The sequence below is a fragment of the Mytilus edulis genome, chromosome 11 (assembly GCF_963676685.1).
Source record: "Mytilus edulis chromosome 11, xbMytEdul2.2, whole genome shotgun sequence".
Classification (NCBI taxonomy): Eukaryota; Metazoa; Mollusca; class Bivalvia; order Mytilida; family Mytilidae; genus Mytilus; species Mytilus edulis.
The window spans coordinates 7,768,312-7,792,545 of NC_092354.1; the positions used below are offsets into that span (position 1 = coordinate 7,768,312).

Below are 24,234 nucleotides of genomic sequence, written 5' to 3' on the forward strand. Positions count from 1 at the left end.
CATTTAAATATTCAAAAAATCTGTTAAAACAACATTAAAAGATCACCGCTAAGACTGTAAAAGGTATTTTTGTGTATTTTGGTTAAGGTAATTAAATGATGACTAAAACTTGTATCAAATAAGATAAATCTTTTCTAGTATAAGCATCAATGAGATTACAACTTTGAAGAATCATAATAGTTCCCACTATACATAATGTCTGTCATCGTGCACCTCGTTTTGACGACTTTCTTCACAGAAACAAAACTATAAATATGTCAGCCATTCTAACTTATCTTAAATCTCTTAATGTTTTGTTTATCCCAAAACTTTAGTACCATCAGGAATGAAACTGGACGCTTGAAATTGTATTATTATGTATAAATTTATATCGTGACCCTTAAACCCATGCTTTAGAATAAGACTTGTTGTTATTAAGAGTTGATGTACTGCATTATGTGCTTCACTTAGAAATGGGTAAAAAGTTACAAATTATTTGGTTAGAACCAAAAAGTGATCTTTATGTTAAGAAAAAAATCATTGACACTGTTGCTAGAGAAAGAGTTCTATCCGGTAGTACAATAGATAAGGATGCTATTGTTAAAGTTCTATTCAGGACCAAGTATTATAATGCAAGGATTGTTTCAACAGATGGTAAGTGATTTTGATATAACATATTAGACCCATATTACTGTTGAGTATCATTTTCAGCTTTGAAACATTTTCCTAAACTTTATGCTCTTTGTGAGTTTTCTCGAATAAAAAATAACTTAAATAATAATTTAATTTAGATATATTATTTACACAGGTTTGAGTTAAATTTTACATTTAAGGGAGGCTATGGTTATTTTTTTCTTAGTCAGAGTACAAATTTTATTTATTTTTTCAACGCTATCAATCAAATTATTTTTTTCAAAATTTAACACTATAAGATATAGAAAAAATCTGGTATCAAAATATTTTTATTTGTCATCTGCTTGAACAGAATATTTTTTTCAACAAATTGGGAATCAGAATATTTTTTTAGAAAAAAAAAACATAGCACCCCCCCCCCCCCCCCCCCCCCTTTTTGAAGTTTAATGGTCGTTCCCTAAATGCAACTTTTTATGCACAACAACTCAAATATCATTGTTTGGCTTTAAACTGACGGGTGAAAAAAATATTACCCATAAAAAAATTAGTTTGGTCGGTGTCGGGTCTGTGATTACAATTTTAGTACATTCCTGCGAACAAGACTTTTGTAACTTTGTAAGAGAAGATTAACTAAACGTGTTTATTACATTTTTGTGGGATACAAATAAAAGCAGGAATACATAGTATCTACAGTTAAAACGGTATGTACAGTGAAATTCAGAATAAGTACTGGCAACCTGAGGACTGATAACCATCATAGCCATAGGTACATGTAACATCAGGGTACCCAAATCGCCCAGTTCGGAGGGTGGTTTTCGACCATTGCAGAGAAAGAGTTGCAACATCATTGTTGATTTTTATTTGGAACAAGTAGACTACACAATTGTTTTTCACACAAACATTTCGCATGTATACATTTATAAATTTCCTGCATTTTTTCAGGGACCTATATAAGTTATAACTTTGAGTTATACATAGGTCCCTGATTTTGTGTTTCAAAATATTAAAACTACATGTAGTCTATATATTTTTTTATATAATTAGCATGCAGATCCAACAAGTAAATTAAACAAAAGGAGTCAAATGTTTGCATCTTAAACACAATTTAAAAACAAATGAAGACTTTGATGAGGTTCCTGACTTGGGAGAAGAACATGAAATGTGAACCCACTAAAAACTTTTTAGGGAATAACCATCCCCCTTTATAATACCAACTTTACTTCCTTACCCATACTGATTATTTTTTAACAGTTCCATGTATTTTAAATTTGAATGATTTGTTTACATTACTTGTAGGCAAGTCAGTAGAATTTTAAAGAATGCAATTTCAACATGTTCAATGTTGACTTATTTCTTTGGAGAACTTTAATTAAGCACTGATTTTGCCTTACAAACAGCTACAGCCTTTGAACCATGTCATTGATTGTTTTGCATTAGTTACACTCAGTTGGGCTATTAAAGCCTGATTAGGTGTAACTAATTTTACTCCATTATACAAAAATTAATGGTTCAATCTTGATAATTTAGTAGGATGTCTTTAGCTATGCAATATAACCTTAATGCATGATACATGTACATGTAGTCTATAAATTACATTTAATGGGATCATAGTGAAAAACAAATAATTAAATGATGATAAAATGTGCCCTTCTTATAGTGTAAGACTGCTGACAAAACTACCAACAAACACAGGTGTGTTCCCAAATCATCTAAACAATTAAATAATTATATTATAATTATTTAATATTTACAAATTGCATATTAGTGCAGTGACCATTATACTAGTTTTTTCCCCTTTAACATTTTTATATTATATACTGTTGTACAGTACAGTCTAAGAAAGCAGATGACAGGGGGATCTCATATTACTACATTGATTAGTTCCACAGTTTGAATAAAGTAGATCATTAGTCTGACTGACCCCCAGATGTGAGTCATTGATAAAATGATAATAGATGACATGGCATCATTTATACCTGCTGATAGTCTTCATATTAATTATATTTCTAAGAGAGAAAAAAAAGAAAAATGTAAACATTGAAAATTTAAATAACTTGCTATAATTTAAGATAAAAAAAAACTTAAAAAGCAGAAAATGACAATAATGCAAAAACATGAAAAAAAATCAAAGAAAAACAAATTATTCACCATGTACAAATTATAAAATGTGTGCATATTAGACAGCATAAAGCAATCTTGAAAAGCAATATTTTGCAAGTAAATGGAGAGATACAAAAAAGCATAAAAAGGCAATTACCTACATGTATATATATAATAATAAAACTAAAAATAGCAATATTTGTTGTAATTATATAACTAAGGCTAACTGTATGTTCTCTTGAAAAAAGAAAAAAAAAAGAAAAGAAGATGTCTAGTAAAATACTACATGTAAAGTTACTATCTGCATCTGACTTGTCTCCCATAGGAATTGCCATGCGTCCTTTTATATTTTGAACTCCATAGAAAATTGACCCTCAGGCTCAAAATACCCCTATGGTAAATTAAACCCCCTGCCCAATGGAAAAATAAACCTTGTGATAAACTGACACTGTATTTTTTCATTCTATATTCTTACTGGAAAATTATATATTATTTAAAAGCTTACTATAGATTGATATTCAGACATCTTAAAAAGTGGTAGGGGGTATGCATGGTATGAGGTGAAAATGCCATAACGCAGAAAAGAAGTTATTCCATATACCTGTCTTATTATTGAAGCATCATACATGTAACTATTAGGGTAAAAAAGTTTAAATTTGTTTTTAAAAATGTTAAATTATTATCAGTAATCTATTTAAACAGTATTTCATGTATACTTTGTTAAACTCACTAGTTGGGGACTTTAAATAAATATACATAACACATATAGTTTGAATTTAGACAGTGAGTCCTTTACTGTTCCCCTTTAAAACTTGGAAAATTACAAAGCTTGGAGAATTTGTGGCATCTTCCTTGACTAAAAACTTAAACCTGATCCTGGACAGAAGGGCTGCCCAGTAAACATAATGCCCCTGTACTATTGGAGGTGGTTCATAAAAATAGTTCATACAAAAATCTAGTTGTCTTGTGGTGTAGAACCACTAATTAGAGCCCGGTAAAAAAGAACCTACCCAAAAGTAGTACATATTTGAGAAAAAAAAGTTCCTATGCATAGCTGTAACTTTGTTAATCTGTAGAATATTTGGTAATTTCTTTGTATCAAATGAAGCTTAAAAACCTGGGATCACTACTGAACGATTTTAGACTGATTATTATGAATATTAAAAAAAAAGATATGTAAATTTTAATTAAGAGGGGTCATTTTGCCCTTTTCTCAGATCTGAAGTACCTGTTTTGGTACTTCCAATGTTCTGGGAACCAGTTCGCTCTTATATACTGGTTTTTAAGCACCAGTCACAAAAATATACTGCTTTGACAAAAACAGACTGTCACTTTATTTGAACTTAAGATGAATGAGCCACAAAAGCCTAAAGTTGACTCATTTAACATAGAGAGCAAGGGGGATTTAATTAGTGGTTTGTCACCTTTACCAAAGAAACATGGAAAATTAAAAAATCAAAAGTAACAGTCTTACCAAAGAAAATTGGTCTTATTAAATATGTACATTATCATGTTGAATCAACTTTTTAGGCTGAAAATTCTATTGGTGTCAAATAACAACCTCAAATTGCTAAAATATGAATTTTAATAGTGCTTTTTTGGTCATACAGCATGCATTCATTTAAGACTCATTCTGAAGTTTCAGTTTTTGCAGTTTTTGTTACTGAAATCAGTTTAACAATTATATTATGACTTGTCTATAGTTAAAAAAATGGCCTTTGATCAAATTATTTTGTGATTTGTTTACTTTTACTTGTTTTCTTTGTTAACCATTTTGGACTTTGGTATGTACTTGTATAAGAATTTGAATATCTTACTTTTAATGCAAATTCTAACCAAAAAAAAGCAACTTGCCTAGGTGCAATCTGTACAAACCGCTCGTGTGTTCCTGTGTGATACAATAAAAGTAGTTTTTTTACCAAAATTCTCTTTTCTAACATAAGGAAAAAAAGGGGGATGGCAAATTTTTGATTTATTTGATATATGAACTTCCTTATATTTATAGAATAATTATTCCTTGGTATAAATATAACAAGCAGGTGGGAACAACACTTTTTAAGTATAAATTAACAAATGGGGAGTGGTCACACAAGAAAAAGTCTCATTTTCTTCACTAGAAATACCCTGCACAGATTTTATTGTACCAATCATATATTACTACAAGTTCAATTTCAGCTTCAATTTAGTAAAAATATGTTTGGACTAAGGGTTCACATGGTTTTTTATGCTAGGAAAATATCATAGAATAAAATGCACTAAAGCAAAAGTCAATATGGTGAGTTTTGTTCTGTTATAGGTGTTGAACCACTAATTAGGGCCCCGTAAAAAAGAACCTACCCAAAAGTAGTTCATATAAATTGAGAAAAAAAAGTTCCTACGCATAGCTGTAACTTTGTTAATCTGAAGAATATTTGGTAATTTCTTTGTATCAAATGAAGCTTAAAGACCTGGGATCTCTACTGAACCATTTCAGACTGATTATTATGAATATTAAAAAAGATATGTAAATTTTAATTAAGAGGGGTCATTTTGCCCTTTTCTCAGTTCTGAAGTACCTGTTTTGGTACTTCCGATGTTCCGGGAACCAGTTCGCTCTTATATGTCATTAAAGGTATACTGGTTTTTTAAGCACCAGTCACAAAAAGATACTGCTTTGACAAAAACAGACTGTCACTTTATTTGAACTTAAGGTGAAAGAGCCACAAAAGCCTAAAGTTGACTAATTTAACATAGAGAGTAAGAGAGATTTAATTAGTGGTTTGTCACCTTGTGACATGAATAATAATACTGTTGTCAATTTGTTAAACTAAAGGAATCCTCACACAGTATATGCATATGATTTTATTTTACAAAAAAAGTTTGAAAATTATACACTTTAAAAATAGTAAATTTATGTTAAAATTGCTGAAGATAAAATTTAAAAATTACTTTTTCAATATGAGTTTATTCATTTATAAATAGTTGTATATTAAATATGAAAGAAATTAGTGTCATTTGTGCAGAATTTCAAATATCAGAACAGTATTGTAGATCAAAACATAGTTTACTATGTTAAATCTTGATAATTAATCTAGAATATAAATTATCTTGTTGGGTAATCTTAATGTGTATGTTGCTGATTTTATCAGTGGTGTGTGAGACTGTAACACACAGTGAGAGAAGCACTTATCCTTATCATATAAATTACATTATTTGCATAAAATCAACAAGTGTTTGAATAAATAATATATCAGTAAGTTGTAAATTGGATAATGTTCTGGCTATTTAGCTAATTATGTAACCTAGAATATGTTGTTGATTAACTGTACAGCAATTTAATTATACAAATAGTAGTTTATTACTATTAAATACACTCAGGCACACAATGTGTACAACAAGAGCATTATGATTTAGTATACAATATAAAATAATAAATATTAAAAAAAAAAGTATGAAAATTAAGAGATACAAAAATGAGATATATTTAGTTTTAATACTTGATTTATAAGATCAAATTATTTCATGGGCATTATGGGGAATGCCTTTAAACAAAAGAAAGAATACATATCGACTTTTTTCTTAAAAACAAATAAACATGCATTTATACAAATTCCAATATATATATGTATGCGTGTCTGTCAACTTTCAAATTAAAAATTGTGAATCTTTGCTGCATAATTAATTTCTCTTTAGGATATTTTTTCCTGAATCTCTCTGTTCTAGTATTAAATGATCTATTTAATACAAACATAGGTTTATAGATGATAAAAATGTCCACATAGCAACATTTAAATCAATTTTATCCAAAACTATAACCTGGCCTGTTCCTAATTGTGTCCAACATTAATGATACCATTATCATAATGGTGATTTTGATTTGTTCTATAATTTAATACTTTTTTATTTAAACGAAGTTATCATTATGTCCTGTCCCAGTATAACATTGAAAATTAAAAGAGTGTGAATCTTTACATATTTTTTCAAGAGTTTAATTTCTAAGTATTTGCAGGGGAGGTATGAGCTAATGTTTTGTAGAGATATTATTTAAAGGGAACATATATTTATATATATATATATGAATTTCATTTTGTACTAACCCTTTTATTTGAGTTAATGAATAATTATTTATGACATCTTGGTGCTCCAAATATATATGAAATCTTATATTAAAATTTTTTAGACCTTGTCGCAAATTAAAATTCAGTTCAAGAGAAGTCTGAGTCTGCTGTCAGAAGATGTAACCAAAGAAAATAAACAAAATGACAATAATACATAAATAACAACAGACTACTAGCAGTTAACTGACATGCCAGCTCCAGCCTTCTATTAAACTGACTGAAAGATTATGATTTCATCATATGAACATCAGGCACAATCCTTCCCGTTAGAATATCACCACTTAAAAATTATGGCTTGAAGATGTTATCAGATTATTAATGACTTGAAATTAAAGTTGACCATTTGGAATAAAGATCTGTCTATGTAGCTACTAAAAAATCAAACGAATCTGAGGTTAACATTATTTCAGAGCTTAAATCCCCAAAAGATTCATTTAGCTCAAATTTTATGCTGATTAATAGACTCATTTTTGGTAAATACCTAAACAAATGTTATATTGACCTATAAATCTTTTCCAGTGATTACACAGCTGTGCTAAGTTACATTCCCTGCTAATTTTGTTATATAAAGATAAAATAACAACTCTCCACTCAGGATGTACAAATGTAAAGCAATTAAAGGTAACCATATAGCCTTCATCCCAAAGCAAAAGCCAACTCCACAAAGTGAGCTATAAAGGGCCATAAAATAATCATGATAACCAATTTAAGATAATTAAAACAAAAAAAAACAAACTGATAAATAACTAGAAACTGGCACATATATTATGTGGCAGATTGCAAGTCAAATCCTAACCTGGGACAGTGATGTAACAGTACAGCATGATATAAGAACCCGCTTAACTCATCAGATCAATGAATATCTAACACATACATGTAGACCAGCAAGATAACATGAAATTGTATCACAAGGTTCCATACCACAAAAGGAAGGTTGAGATAAATTCCCCCCCCCCCACCCCCTTCCTGTTTGATAAATTGTAAACGGTTGAGATCCCCACCCCTAAACCATATATATTATTGTAGGGGACAATAAAACAAATCAAATGAAATATAGGGGGGGTCACCCCCACCCCTTCCTGTTTGATAACTTGTAAACGGTGAGATCCCCTTCCCTAAACCATATATATTCTTGTAGGGGACAATAAAACAAATCAAATGAAATATAGGGGGAGTCCCCGGGGTCACCCCCACCCCTTCCTGTTTGATAACTTGTAAACGGTTGAGATCCCCACCCCTAAACCATATATATCATCGTATGGGTCAATAAAACAAATCAAATGAAATATATGGGGAGTCCCCGGGGGTCACCCTTACCCCCTCCTGTTTGAGAACTTTTAAACGGTAGAGATCCCCACCCCTAAACCATATATATATATTCTTGTATAGGACAATAAAACAAATCAAATGAAATATAAGGAGTCTCTGGGGTCACACCCTCCCCCCCTTTTTTTTTTGAAGTCAAGATCCCAACAAAACTCATTAGAAAACACAATCATTTCAAATTTTCATTGTCATCAAATTCTTTATAAGCAAATGAGATCGGACAGTTATAATGGGGAAAATTATAGGGGTAGTACCACAGGGGCTTTGTTTGGGAGACTTTGTAACAGCATCCTGTTACAATTATGTATTTTTTTTAATTTCATTTTATGCGTTTGGGATTTATGGGACTTTATTAGAAAAAGGGGGGGATTTTCAACACTTTGGACAATAACTCAAAAACGCTTTACCAATGTCCATGAAACTTTGGTGAATTGTTTATGTCTATTGATGTAAACTCTCTTTCGTTTTTTTTATTATTTCATTTTATGCGTTTAGGATTTATGGGACTTTATTAAAAAAGGGGGGGGGGGTTCAGTTTTCGGATAGCTCAAATTCCTTTTAACCTTTCCCCACATTTTAATAACACATCATTAGGATTGACAGAAGAAAGCTCCCTTTCAATTTAGAAAAAAAAATGGCCATGTTGTTTCAGGGTAGTAGTACTTTAACCATTTGAATTAAGGCAATTTTTCACAATTTGTATTTAAGGAAATTATTAATGCCTTCTTTTCCAATTTCTCTATGCCCAATAAGGGTGTATCATGCGCTCTAAGCCCAGCTGTTTATTGATATTTTTGCCCAGTTTTCAAGTTGGTCCAAATCTGGGTCCAAATTAAATTTTGTTGATTTCAACAAAAAAATTGTATTTTTGTGGTTCTTTGATATGCTGAATCTTAACGTGTATTTGGATTTTTAATTTTGGGCCCCATTTTCAAATTGGTCCACATTGAGGTCCAAAGGGTCCAAAATTAAACTTTGTTTGATTTCATCAACAATTGAATTCTTTGTGTTTTTTTTATAAATTATATGCTGATACATACCATGTATATTGGACCATAACAAGTATGTTATGTCATTGATGTTTGTAGACAAAACGCTTGTTGGGTGTGTAAAATTATACCCCTGATATCTTGAAATACTTTTTTATTTGTGTGTCTTGAATGTGTAAATGGGGTCAATCCTGACATTATTGTATTATCTTAAACACTACAATAGAGAAAACAGCAACACATTTCACCTAGATCTATGCTACAAATGAGCAAATATAACTGATCATGACTGCAAAAAAGGTGAACATGAATATCAACATAACATTTTGTTAGAAGAGCATTTCATACTGTTAGTAGTCTCTTGCTCTATTGAATTTTAAATGTTTTATATAGTGAAGGAAAAACTTACTTCACATTTGAAATTATTTGCAAAAACTCAGTATATATATACAAGGGACTCTACTCAGTACAAGGGGGAGATATTAATTTTTCCTGCAAGAATAATTGAATGACTTATTTTTTTATTGTATTTCAGGAACTAAGAAAAAGATATCAAACGATGAAGGTGAAGTTGATAATGAACCAATTGCAAAAAAGTCAAAACATGACAAACATTATGCAGAACTTGAAGGGAATGCTTCGGATAGTGATGATGAACCTTTGTCAAAATTAAAAATAAGTAACAATGGTGAAACCGGTGGATGTGAAAATTTTATACCTCAACAGCAAAGACAAATCGGTCAATTAAGTCCAACTCAAGAAAATACAAATACATCTGTGTTTGCTGAACAGATAATTTCAGCACAGGAACAAAATGTGAATAATGAAGGTGGAAAACTTGTTCTAAATTCATGTCTATCATCTTACACGGATAATAAAACCACACTGAAGGATTCTACAAATGTCTCCATATCAGCCATTAACAGCAGTAATACAACTGATGAAAATACAATTACAACTGTTGTTGCTGAACAGATAATTTCAGCACAGGAACAAAATGTAAATAATAAAGGAGAAGAACTTGTTCTAAATTCGTGTCTAACAACTGACACAGATAAAGTTTACACCACACTGAAGGATTTTACAAATGTCTCCAAATCAGTCAGCAACAGCAGTGATACAACTTTGAAGACACCACTAAAACCTTTGATTTCTCTGTTTCCAAATTTTGATGAAGATCCATCTTTCTATGGATTACAAGATCATGCACAATCTGCACTTGACCATGATTACCATGTTCAAGTGGTAGCAGAACCATATGAGAATATGAATTTCTTTCAATCATCCATGGATTCATGTACATATACCAGCAAAGAGCAAGAAATAATTCAAGATCCTATGCCCAACCTGACCTGTCAAACATTGCAACCACCTGATCAGGAATTTTCAAAACATCAGACATTATCCGAACAGCTTGATTTCATTGAAAAGCAAAATGGAACCATACTAGAGGCACAGAACATTGCGTTTGAACAAATATCAAATATTTCAATATCTATGGACACTGTACAATCAAATTTACAATATTTAATAAACCTGATCAAATGTAGGAGCACGGTTAAAAGCAGTAATAAACAAACACCTGTGACACCAAGAGGAGATAGAGTTCACCTAGAGAAGACATTAGATATCAACTGTCAGATACCAGTCGTCGTAAGATCAACAATAAACCCAGAGAATATCAGGATAGGCAACTCAAATTTTGAGATGAGCTATGATAAGTACTGCAACATTTTACAAAGAAACAGTAACCTTCCAACTACATTTGCAGTAAAATTACTTTCTGTTTTGTTCACTGATAACGAACTATTTGAGAGAAATGTCACAGGAAGGGTCATACACGATAATGTCCAGAGGTCAAAACTTAACCCCATAAAGTTAGATGCTATTGAAAACCAACTTCGTTTACAGTTTCCACAATTTATGGATTCTAAGGAGAACAATGACAAAATATGGATTGCAATAAATGGGAAATGCAGAAAAACAACTGCTAAACTTAACAAGACTGTGTTTTCAGATCCAATCTAAAGTTCAATATTTTTCTTAATTAGTTCATGCTTGTTTAACCTCTTGGCAGAGTTTCATATGATCTATTGTAATCATTTTGTTTCAATTTCCAACATGAGCTTTATCTCTGAATTCTTATGGTCAAGTTTAAACATAATTGTCAACTCTGAATTTGCAAGGTCAAGTTTAAACAAAATTGTCAATGTCTGTATTTTAAAGAATCTTAAGAATTAATATTGAAAAAATTCTGGCTTATTTTTATAGGTTCCTGAAACCTCTTATTGGCTGTCCCTCTTTTGATATCTGATCTGAAACACTTGGAGCAATTTGAACTAAAATTATTATTAAATTCCCTGATTGGTTCCCTTGTATTTAAGCACAACTCGTCCTCAACAGCTTGATAGATATTAATGAAACTTTACACAGTTGAAGGACACAACCTGAGAATGTGCATGAAGGAAAATAATTCTGGTCTGAAATATTTCAACAGAGACAATTGAACTTACTTATTTTATTAACTATGGGGGGGGGTATCCTTTAGTTAGTTGACTCACAGTTCTAAATTCCTTTTTTCACATATATATATATAACAAATAAGGAGATGAGATATATATATATATATATGGTATGATTTCCAATGAGACAACTTAACTATCAACTAGAGTAGAGACACATTGCATGGATTTGATCAACTTGGGTAACCATAGGACTTTAAACAGTGAGCTATAGATTTTTATTTTATTCAAAATATTAGTAGACACAATAATCTGTAATGGCAGATTCTTGATCCTATGAGTTAAAAGGTACATTGTATTTTATTTGACCTGATGCATAAGAACCCAATATACCAATATACTTCTTTCTTTAATTTAAGAAGCATGTAATGATGGGATGATTCATTAATATTTTGATATTTTTAATGATACTTGTACATGTAATAGTGATTTTAAAGGTAAAAATGTTGGAACATAAGGTAAAATATTTTATTTTTGTATCACCTTGAAGGAGTCAAAAAGCAAGACATAGGTATATAAAAAAGAAGATTTGGTGTAATTGCCAATGAGACAACTCTTCACAAGAGACCAAATGACATAGAAATTAACAACTATAGGTCACATGCTGTTTATGGCAGCGGTGTCAACAATGTATTAGTTTGGGATTAGGTCTAGTTTATGGTGATTCACTAGTGATAGGTCAATGATATTTGGTACGCAGTTGTCTTAGCTTTGGCACATCTCATTTACATGGAGATTATTTGGCCCTGCCCTCTCAGTTATGGTCTATTGACTCTGAAACGTTTGCTTAAGATACATGTATTAGTTTGTGATTATGTCAGTTTATGATGAACCATTAGTGGTAGGCCAATGTTTATTGGTATTCAGTTGTATAAGCATTAGAACATATCACTTCCATGGAGAATATTTGGCTTCACCCGCTCAGTCATGGTCTATTAACTTTGAAACTTTTGCTTAGTTCACATGTATTTGTTTGTGATTAGATCAGTTTAAGATGAATCGCTAATGTTTAGTCAATGATATTAGGTATGCAAATTTATTGGCATTTGCAAGTCTCTTTTCCATGGTGATTATAATCATGGTTTATCGACTTAGACACTTTTACATAGTTTACAAGTTTATTAAGTGTTTAGGTTTGTTTAAAGGCATGGACTTATGATAAGTCAATGGTATTTGGTATGCAATTGAATTAGAATTGGCACATCTTTTATACATCTCATTTCCATGGGGATTGTTAAGCCATGTACCTTCAGTAATGGTACATTGACTTTGAATATTTGAATAACTTACATGTTAAAGTATTGCTATTTTGATTTCAAAATTTGCATTATTAGAATTACAGAAAGGCGAGACATATTTCTGTGTTAACAGTAAAAGAAATGCCAGTTTATATCAAATATAGCTCATCATACATCTTTGAAGATGGTGAATTATTTCTTTGCTTTTTCTTTTGTACATAAAATGTTGAGTAGACTTTTTGTTTGTTTAGCTTTCATTATTTTATGCATGTCTTTTCTGAAGATTTATGGAATATCCTTTGATATTGTTCAAAATAAAGGCATGTTCAGAATATGTGGATATTTTTAGAGAAATATAAAGTAGCATAATTGTTCAGTAGTTCCCTCGGTTTTAGTTTGTTATCCCGATTTTGTTTTTTGTCCATGGATTTATGAGTTTTGAACAGCGGTATACTACTGTTGCCTTTATTTGAAGTTTATATCAACAAAATTCTTTATTTTTTGTTTACATTTTTGCTCAGGTGTTTATCATTGTGCAACAACTTGTGTTTAGGAATATTTTTGCAGACATTTCAAAAGAGTTCTTTTTTTCATATTTCCTAAATTAATTCAAATCAAATAGTTATTGAATTACTTCATTGTTTTATGAAGTGAATTACTTCATTGTTTTATGAAGTAACAAATTATACTCAAAAAGGGAACTTTTCCAGTGTGACAGTACCAGCCATCAACTGGTTGAAAAAGTAAAATCCACATTTAATAGATAGAAAGATATATGTAGTGTGCTATTTTCATTTGCATGTTTCACTTTACTCATTTGGAGTACTTTGAATATATATATATATTCTGAATTCATTCTTGAGATTTTTTAAAATTAAAATATTCATAGTTTTGCAAGTACATTTGAAGGAGATAGATTTTAGTGGTAGATGTACATTGTTACAGGTGTTGGGTATTATTAGAAGAATTAGTCAAGGTTATTAGATATATGTAATTGATTTTGTTGTTTATTTAAGAATTGAATGCTTCTTTTTGTAAATTTATTGGGGTGTAAAAGCGTTGACCGAAGTACCTTTTGTACGGAAGCGCTTCATTCTAAAAATGTACTTCGATCAAGGCTTTTACACCCCTATAAAATTACTAAAAGAAGCATTCAATTCTTATAATTACATTTTTTGCTAGAATCATGAGAAAAAACGATTTTATTTAATATTTCTAATATTTGCCTGTGCACTTTTTTGTGTACGCACGTGCTATCATGAATGTTACACCATTGTGCTATGAAGAATGACGCTAGATTGCTGTTAGCCAATCAAATTAGCGGATTATATTGAAATATACATGTAATGTAATTATTCAATAATATATGTTATAAACTAAATATGTTCATTTTTATGAAATGCATTTTTAAATAGGAAAGTGAAATTGTCATTTTTTTTTGAATTCACAAAAGAGTAGTTTTTGATGTTTGAATGTGAAAATATCTGCTATATGTCTGCATTATTATGCCATTATACATTGTATTTGATGGAAGTGCTCTTGAAATGATTCAAGGGTATAAATATCAAATAAATACTAACATAAATTTATAAAATTTTGTGAAAATTTCTTACTGACAACAAACATTGAAGCAAATAGTGATTTCAGAAAATGTTAATTTTCAATAATGCTGCTATTTTTTTGTGATGTTGCAATTTTCACAATGATAAAAACATTGCATTAATTTCTGATTTTGCAGTATTGTTTTTTATAAATTGTCAAATGTTTATAATGTAAAACTTTTCAATGCCCCTATTTAAAAACCATTTCTTATCACTAATATCATTAACATCAGTGGAGGTCAGTTGAGGTCAGTAGTCATAAAACTGGCAAATTATCCCATTAATAAAATGTAAAGCACTGTCCACATGTTTTTATCTTTAACACCAAGAAGCCATTAAATGTAATCAGATATCCTTCATTTATCATGCTTCACCATATGATAAGGTCAGATTCCTGAAAGACCCCCTTAATTATTAGAAATATATAACTTTGCATCAACCATAATAGCTTGGTGTTACTAATTATAATCAGTATGTATTAAAATGACAACTGGTTAGATTGTATCTTCTCTATAGAGTACAGAATATTAAAAAGTAATTTTGATGGTGAAATGTTGTAAAAATGGTTTTTGCAACCTGCTACCCAAATACAAATTTACAAGAAATATATTGATTAATCTAATGGTTTGTACATGGAGTTTAAAAGTTAATTGTGAAGAATATAGGTAAGCTGTACAACATGTATTATTATAGAACTGCATGTGATATGAAAAAGCTGAAGTTAAAAAATGAACATGTATATGCTATGATTGTATCTTGGAAATAAACAATGAATATGAACATGAATATCAGTTTTTTATTAACCATTGAAAAAAAAAAAAAATAAAAAGCAGTTTGTATAAAAAAGAAGATTTGGTGTAATTGCCAATGAGACAACTCTTCACTAGAGACCAAATGACACAGAAATTAACAACTATAGGTCACCGAACGGCCTTCAACAATGAGCCAAGCCCATACCGCATATATAGTCAGCTATAAAAGGCCTGAAATGACAAATGTAAAACAATTCAAATGAGAAAACTAACGGCTTAATTAATGTACAAAAATATGAACGAAAAACAAATATGTAACACAGCATCAAACGACAACCACTGAATTACAGGCTCCTGACTTGGGACAGGCACATGTATCACTAGCGGATTTAGGGGGGTTTAGGGGGGGGGGGGGTTCGGGAAAACCCCCCCCCGCTTGGAAATCGTAAAAATGTTTTGACCAAAAATTTGTGAACTTACTGTACAATCTTTGTTCAATATCGATTTCCTTCAAACTTTGTATAAATTAAGCTAATTAACAAAGTGGCATGTTATCATAAGACTCTTGTTATATACACAATATCATAATCACATTGACCCCGGGGTATACCTGTTTAATGAGTCCTGGCTACAAATTTAAAGGATTAATGTATGTCATAATTCCCGACGTTTTCGCTACTGAGAAAAAAGTAAAATATCGTAAAATAAAGGAATTTTTTTATCTGTTACTTTAAATGATAAAAACAACCTTTCACTGCAACTTGTCTGATTGATACGTACATGAAAAATATGTTAGTCCAAGCTCTATCACATCTAGTTAAAGGGTTTTTTAAACATAAAGAGAAGTCTTCATTTTCACGATAGAAACTCGATTCTCTTTCAAATGATTTTTAAGAATATGTTCCTTTGTGTGATAATTTTTTGTGATCTTAAAATGAAATCTGTACAGGGTATGCCTCTTCTGAAAGTAGAAAAACATAATTTTTGGCACAAAAAATATCGATTTTTTTTCGCCTCGCTCTGCTCGTCATATCTTCCACATTTACATGACCAACAAGTCTCAACATTTATTTTTCTAACAAAGATTTTAGTTATAAATCAAACAAACAAATATCAATTAAATATAAGTGGGTTTCGCAAATGTCTGACCGTATAAAAGAATATGTACAAAGGGTTCAATGACGGTCACAGCGAACCCCCCCCCCCCCCCCCCCCCACTCGAAGCTCTGGATCCGCGCCTGTGTATGTAAAGTTGCCTTTGTATTCAATTCATTTATACACGAACAAGTGTCACTGAACAAAAGATTTTAGTTATTACTTTTCAAAAGTTTGACAGTTTTTATTCAGATTTCAGGTAATTTGGGTCAGACTTTAATTATGCATTTTTATATTTGCATGTGGAAGATATAAATGTGCAGTATGTTGTAATAGACGGTTGGTATCTGACTTTGACCACTATTTCAGGTTCATTTATGTCAATCCTTCAATGGTTGTTCAAATTATGCTGTATTTGATGTTTGTTTTTTGTCTATTTTTATGCCCCACCTACGATAGTAGAGGGGCATTATGTTTTCTGGTCTGTGCGTCCGTTGGTCCGTCTGTCCTTCCGTTCGTCCGTCCGTCTGTCCCGGTCAAGGTAGTTTTTGATGAAGTTGAAGTCCAATCAACTTGAAACTTGGTTCACATGTTCCTTATGATATGATCTTTCTAATTTTATTGCCAAATTAGAGTTTTGACCCCAATTTCACGGTCCACTGAACATAGAAAATGAAAGTGCGAGTGGGGCATTCGTGTACTATGGACACATTCTTGTTTTATATAAATTAGGCGGATGTTTTTCTGTTGTTTGAATTGTGGTAAGCTGATTGTTTTGGGCTCTCGATAGCTTACCATGTGATGTGGGCAAAGGCTGTGCATTGAATTGCGTACATAAATAAAAGTAAATAAAGGATAGGAAATCCATGTAATTAAAAAATGACAAAAACAGAATGCTAATTCTTTAGTAAACAGTTTAAACAGTTTCAGCCTTATTGCTTCACAGACTTTCATTTGAGACCCTGCATATTAGTCTGATGATTTTTTGCAGAGTTATGGTCCTTGGACCTAGAAAATTCACACAAGTAATCAGTTTTCCACACTTTTTTTCGTCATCCTAAAGATATTAATTTGATATTTAGTATTTAGTTTTACCATGACAAGACTTTATTAACAGATCAAGTTCGAGTTTTTTTCCGGTCTGAGAATACTTTTGCAGAGTTGTGGTCTGTGGACAAACAAATTACTCAATTAATTGATTAATAAGTGTTCTGCACTTTTTCCATGGTTCTTGAATATATTGATTTGATATTTGGTATATAATTTAACCATGACAAGTTTATACAGATCAAGTTCCAATATTGTTCTGATACTATATGGTTATTGCATGAATATTTGGGAATATTGTCCCAAGTAGAATTTTATATTGCAAGAGCTTGCAAGTTCTTTTATTGTATAGCAATATAATATTTGAAAGTGAAAATTGGTTTAAACTAAGATTTTGTCGTTGATGACGTCATGAATTTCGAAGATTTATTGCACTAATGCAATATTGAAATTTATTGCACCCTAACTTTTGGTTACTTTCTGTGGGAAATATTATATTGCTATGCAATAAAATGAATTTTCATTCGGTAGGCAACTATGTACTATCCACGCTGGTCTGTGTCCATACTTGGTTTGGTAGTTTTACCCTTTATCTTGAAAAGTATAAATTTACAAATCATCAAAGAACACTTGAAACAAGATGAGACGGAAAATAAAAGCAATCTTCATGCCAGACTAAATAGAAAACAAATAAATTACTACATCATTGAAAACAAATATACCATATGGACAACCAGCGAACAATTCAATACTTAAATTTAATGAGAATTTAAATAATTCTGTTAATGTCAATCCAAATCAGAGTACTATTGAGAACTTATACAAGAAGTTAGGTGAAACAAAGTTATAAAAATAAATGAGTAGACAGTAGCAAATTATTGCCAATAATTTCCTGTCAGGAGTTTATGAAATTCATGACTGAGTTATACATTACTCAGTACACAAGCATTCAATTATAAAATGTATCAAATAAACATCAAACATTGCTTTATGAGTACTTGCAATGTCAGGCGTGTTTATATTAAATATATAGCTTTAATATATTAATCTCAAGATCTGTATACTTTTTGGTGATGATTCAATGTTTTATTTTAGAGTTATTGAGTTTTTTGTAAAAAAGGGGGGTGTTTAATCCACATGTCACGCCGTATCTCAGTAACTATTTAAGATTATTGCATAAAACTTTACACACTTGTTAGTTATATTAATCTAAAGATCTGTATACTTTTTGGTGATGATTCAATGTTTTATTTTTGAGTTATTGAGTTTTTTGTAAAAAGGAGTTTGTTTTTTTCACATGTTGCATCGTATCTCAATTACTATTTAAGATTATTGCATAAAACTTTACACACTTGTAAGTTATATAAATCTGAAGATCTATTTACTTTTTCGTGGTGATTCTTTATTTTATTTTTCAGATATTGATTTTTTTGGTAAAAAAGGGGGTGTTTTTTTTCAAATTTCGTGCCGTATCTCTATTGCTTAAAACTTAACACGTTTATGTTGCGACTGGTTTCCATATACATCTTATATTTTAAAACTTCCTATTGAGCTGGAATAAGGAATGAGTCTGGATATATTAACCATGACATCTTGTACAACCCCGTGTTATGCCAAAAACATTTATTACGGTTTTTCACAAGACTACGGGCGTATCATGCGCTCTTGGCGCAGCTGTTTATTTTGTTTTTAATGGGTGACGTCTACTCTCTATCAAATTCACATACTGCAGTTTACATTTGTATTTGCTTCTTCTTCATTATCTACTTATAAGAAATGTTTAAAATATTTCGTTATCAAACAATTTTTTTTCTAGCATTTTCCCTAATTTAATTCCATTCTAATATGATTATTTATTTATATGTATGATTGTCCAGAAGGCCATATGTTAAGTTAAATTGTTAGAACTATAACAATCTTTTAATTAGTATTAAATAGAGTAGAGATCGTTTGCACACTATTTTTAATTGCAAGTAACTTTTACAAATTTATCCTGTTGTGATCTTTGATCAAATCATCGTCTGCTAATTTTTGACATGAATTAATACATGTCTAGGTAAACAGTTTACTTAAATTGTATCTCTATCATTTACTGCGGTCAAGCAAAGTTCAATCCTGTATGCATCGCAGCTAGTTGATGAATTACTTTTATTGCTTATGTGGTTTAGATGTGTTAAATGTAAAATCAGCTGCTACTTCATAACTAATCAAAACATTATTAAATGGTATATATATACATGAAATGATTAAAGAATATAAAAACTATTATAAAAAAATTCTACTTGCATGTAACAATAAAAGCGCATTTTAAACTTATTGAATTAGTTATCAAATCTTTGTTTTTGTAATAAATATAACTTGATTGTGCACTAGCATTACATTTTGGAGTGTACGAATCATAAAATATTCTTTGTAAAAATGAACATTTGCAATTTCAAAACAATTCATATGCAGCTTATGTTTACTTAATACTATAAATAACAAGCTTTTTTATGAGCTTATAAAAGCTCTTATAAAAGCTCTTAATAGTAAACTCACAGTTGATTTGCTTTTTGATTGACATTTATTGGATTTTGATTGCTTCTTAATGGAAGAAGCTTCTCTAAAAGGCTCCAGGCATCCCCCGAGCATGCTTGGGGGAAGCTCACTAGAATAAATATATGTTCCCTTAGGAACTACAATAGAAGGATTTCTGAAATTTGGTTTCAGGGTTAAATAAGTCAGCTATACTGTGTGATGCATTTTCAGATTCATCACTCGACAACTTCCTGTTTTACCAACACTTGCATGACTTGTATGATTTTACACATGATAGCCAAGTTGAAAGTTGAAAACTAACAACCTAATTTATGTACAAAAAAATTGAAAACAGATATGTTACACATAAACAAACGACAATCACTTAATTATCGGATCCTGACTTAGAACAGGCACAACCATAACAAATTGGCAGGGTATAAGGAACTTTGAAAATATTTAGTTTTTGTGGTTTGGTCTATTTTCCGGATACTGTAAGCAATAAGGCCCCTTTATTTAGTGAATGAAATAATTGTAAGATGCACTTAGCTGTCTGTCATATTTTATATGAACTTGACCTCATTTTCATGGTTCATTGGTCAATGAAACACTGCATTGTTTTGTCAGTTTATCATATGTTTAAAGTTACAGGTAGATTATATTTGGTAGATATGAAACAATTGTAAGTTGTGCATGTCTGAATTGCAGATTCATATATAAACCATGACCGCATTTTATTGTTCTTTGGTCAATGATAAGTTTTCTTGGTTTTGTCATTTTATCAGGCCACATTTAAAAGAATGTCTGTTTCCCCTCCCCCGGGTCTACCCTTTGTAAACAGACCAGGAAGGCAGGTTCTTTTTAGCTCACCTGACCTGAAAGGTCAAGTGAGCTTTTCTCATCACTTGGCGTCCTTCGTCTGTCGTCCTGCGTCCGTCGTCCGTAAACTTTTACAAAAATCTCCTCCTCTGAAACTACTTGGCCAAATTCTACCAAACTTGGCCACAATCATCCTTGGGGTATCTAGTTTAAAAAATGTGTGGCGTGACCCGTCAAACCAACCAAGATGGCCGCCATGGCTAAAAATAGAACATAGGGGTAAAATGCAGTTTTTGGCTTATAACTCAAAAACCAAAGCATTTAGAGCAAATCTGACAATGGGTAAAATTGTTGATCAGGTCAAGATCTATCTGCCCTGAAATTTTCAGACGAATCGGTCAACCTGTTGATGGGTTGCTGCCTGTGAAATGGTTATTTTAAGAAAATTTTGCAGTTTTTGGTTATTATCTTGAATACTATTATAGATAGAGATAAACTGTAAAAGCAATAATGTTCAGCAAAGTAAGACCTACAAATAAGTCAGCATGACAAAAATTGTCAGTCGACCCCTTAAGGAGTTATTGCCCTTTTTGGTCAATTTTTAACAACTTTTCATCTTTTTTTGTAACTTTTTTAAAAATATTCTTCTCTGAAACTACTTTGCCAAATTTAACCAAACTTGGCCACAATTATCATTGTGGTTTGTAGTTTATAAAATGTGTCCGATGACCCAGCCTACCAAACAAAATGGCCGACATGGCTAAAATTAGAACATAGTGGTAAAATGCAGGTTTTGCTCTATATCTTTGAAACTAAGACGTTTAGGGCAAATCTTTCAAGATTTAAATGTCCATCAGAATAAGATATATCCCCTCACAAATTTTCAGTTGAATTGGACAACCTGTTGTTGGGTTGCTGCCCTAAAATTGGTGATTTTAAGGTAATTTTGCAGTTTTTGGTTATTATCTTGAATACTATTATAGATAGAGATAACTGTAGACAGCAATAATGTTCAGCAAAGTAAGATCTACAAATAAGTCAGCATGATCAAAATTGTTAGAGGACCCCTTAAGGAGTTATTGCCCTTTATAGTCAATATTGAACAACTTTTCGTCATTTTTGTAACTTGTATAAAAATCATTTCTAAAACTACTTGGCCAAATTTAACCAAACTTGGCCACATTCATAATACTAGGGTAACTATTTTAAAAAAAAGTGTCTAATGACCCCGCCTACCAACGAAGATGGCCGACATCAGTAAACACATTAACAGGTGAGCGACACAGGCTCTTGAGAGCCTCTAGTTTTTTTTTAACTGGATGTGATTGTCATAGCATGGTCACATGAATGGTTTGACTTGTCCAGTCCAGGCCACTTATCAGTTGTTTGTGCTCAATTTGAGTGTATTTATTTAGATTATCAATCCTTCTGCTTTTAACCAAAAATGGAAACAAATTATTTTCAGGAAAAAATTAATTTCGATTTTTTTGTGGAAAATATTTTTTTGACCCGGGCGCTTATTTTTGACCCGTGTGGGGGGAGGGGAAACAAACATATTTTTAATTTTGGCCTTAGAATTTTTAAGCATAGGTCTACTTGTTGTATGGAATGACTACAAGGTATCATATAAAAAAAGATGTCTGCCTACCAAGGTTAATTTTACTGTGATACATGTAGTAGTTATTTTTGTCATTAAATGATGTTTACCCTTTTATGTGTAGGGCAAGAACTTGAAAGATAAAGGGGAAACTATAAACAGAAGAAATTAGCAACAAAATAAGATTTACAGAGGTCAACAAAGCCTAAATGGTAAGTCCACTGTTATAATAGTTTTTTTCCTTGAATAATGATTAAATATTTATTAAAATAAGATGTGGTATGATGAAAGAGAAAACTATCCATCAGAGTTCAATTTAGTGGATGTAAGCATTGTAATTACTTATTAGAGGCCATTGATGACCTGTAAGTAATGAGAAAACCCATACCTTATACATTTTATAGTAATCTATAAAAGTCAACACTAACCAAATTTAAAACAGAGCATCAATTCAAACGTCAAATATACCAGACTAATTTATAAAAACAAAAAATTATGAAAAATAAAAATGACGGATATGAACCAACATCAACCACTGAACTATGTTCAAGCTCCTGATATTAGACAGGTATAATATGGCTGGGTTGATATAAAAATAAGAAACACTTAGTAGTCTGATTTCCAATGAGACATTTCTCCAATAGAGATCAAATGACATTTAAGGAGGCTCTAGGGTATAACAATTTCAGAAAAATGTTTAATATTTTTTTTTCATAACTCATTTTATTTATAACTTTATCATATGGTACACCAAATCATTCAAAACAATCAATTCGGTTTGGCCCAAGATGACTTTTAAAAATGCATATATCATTGAAAAAGCTCCAAATTATCTCCCTTTGGTGCAAAAATGCCATTTTTTGGCATTAGAAATGTAATATCTTATTTAACTCATCGGTGGCCTATATTTTTTTATTATAATTTTAAATAAGCTGTACTTTAACTAAACTATTATAAAATTTAAGCGATTTCTGTAATTTAGTACTTGAATATTTATAAGATTAAAGTTTATCATATTAATCATAAACATGATAAAATAGCCATTTTATTGATCTCTTCACTGATAATTTTTGAGTTTGTGTATTTGTAGGTCAGACATCTCGATTTTCATGGTCATCATTCACAGATCAATACTGAACGGAAAACTTAAAGCTGATATTTTTCTCCATAGTGCGACTTTTTTATTAATTTGAAATGGAACATGTTTTTTCCTACATTTATTTGAAAGAGGAAATTTCAACATGATGACTATAAACAAAAAGGAGTCATATCATCACGATCATTGATGCACAAGAACTTGATCATATAAATACAACAATGTAATTATCAATTGAAAGATGGAACGAATGAACAAGATATTAGAATGTTGTTGTCCAAATAAACTTGCTTTGTCTTCTCATTTGAATCTCTCCATTCAATAAAGATGTACAGAGGAAGATCTTTGAAGAACAGATTGAAAAAATGTTTTGTCTAAGAATTGCAGGAATATTCTAGTGAATGAAATTATTTATTGACTTCACTCTTATATAGTGGACTGAATAATTGTACATAGCAAGTTGTGAATAAAGAAAGCAAAAACTTTAACAAAAAGTGTTTATATTATAAATTTGCAAATATAAGCATACTATTATGTACACCACAAAGGTATATATAATTCAAATTGTTTGCCTATACAAGTATTGCAATGAACCTATAACAAAGAAAATCTTACCTCATGAAAAGAGTGAACTATTCAGTCAGAATATGAAATATTTTTTCAGTTCTATTTTTCATAATAGAATAAACAAGACAAAGATTTCAAAACAATATTTTTTTCATTTATTTAGAAATTTCATCATTTTGTTTCAGTTAAAGGACTTTATTCTTTGACTGTAAAATATTATTATTATACATTCCAAAATAAGAATAATCTTTCTTGTCAA

The 24,234-nt window shown here is 30.8% G+C and overlaps 1 long non-coding RNA gene across 1 annotated transcript; it reads left to right on the forward strand.

The window, feature by feature from the left end:
- The first annotated feature begins 22,411 nt into the window (after positions 1-22,411).
- LOC139494740 (uncharacterized) lies at positions 22,412-23,902 on the forward strand. Its single transcript, XR_011657130.1, has 2 exons — positions 22,412-22,524; positions 23,403-23,902. It is a non-coding gene; the product is annotated as an uncharacterized lncRNA (long non-coding RNA).
- The last annotated feature ends 332 nt before the right edge of the window (positions 23,903-24,234 follow it).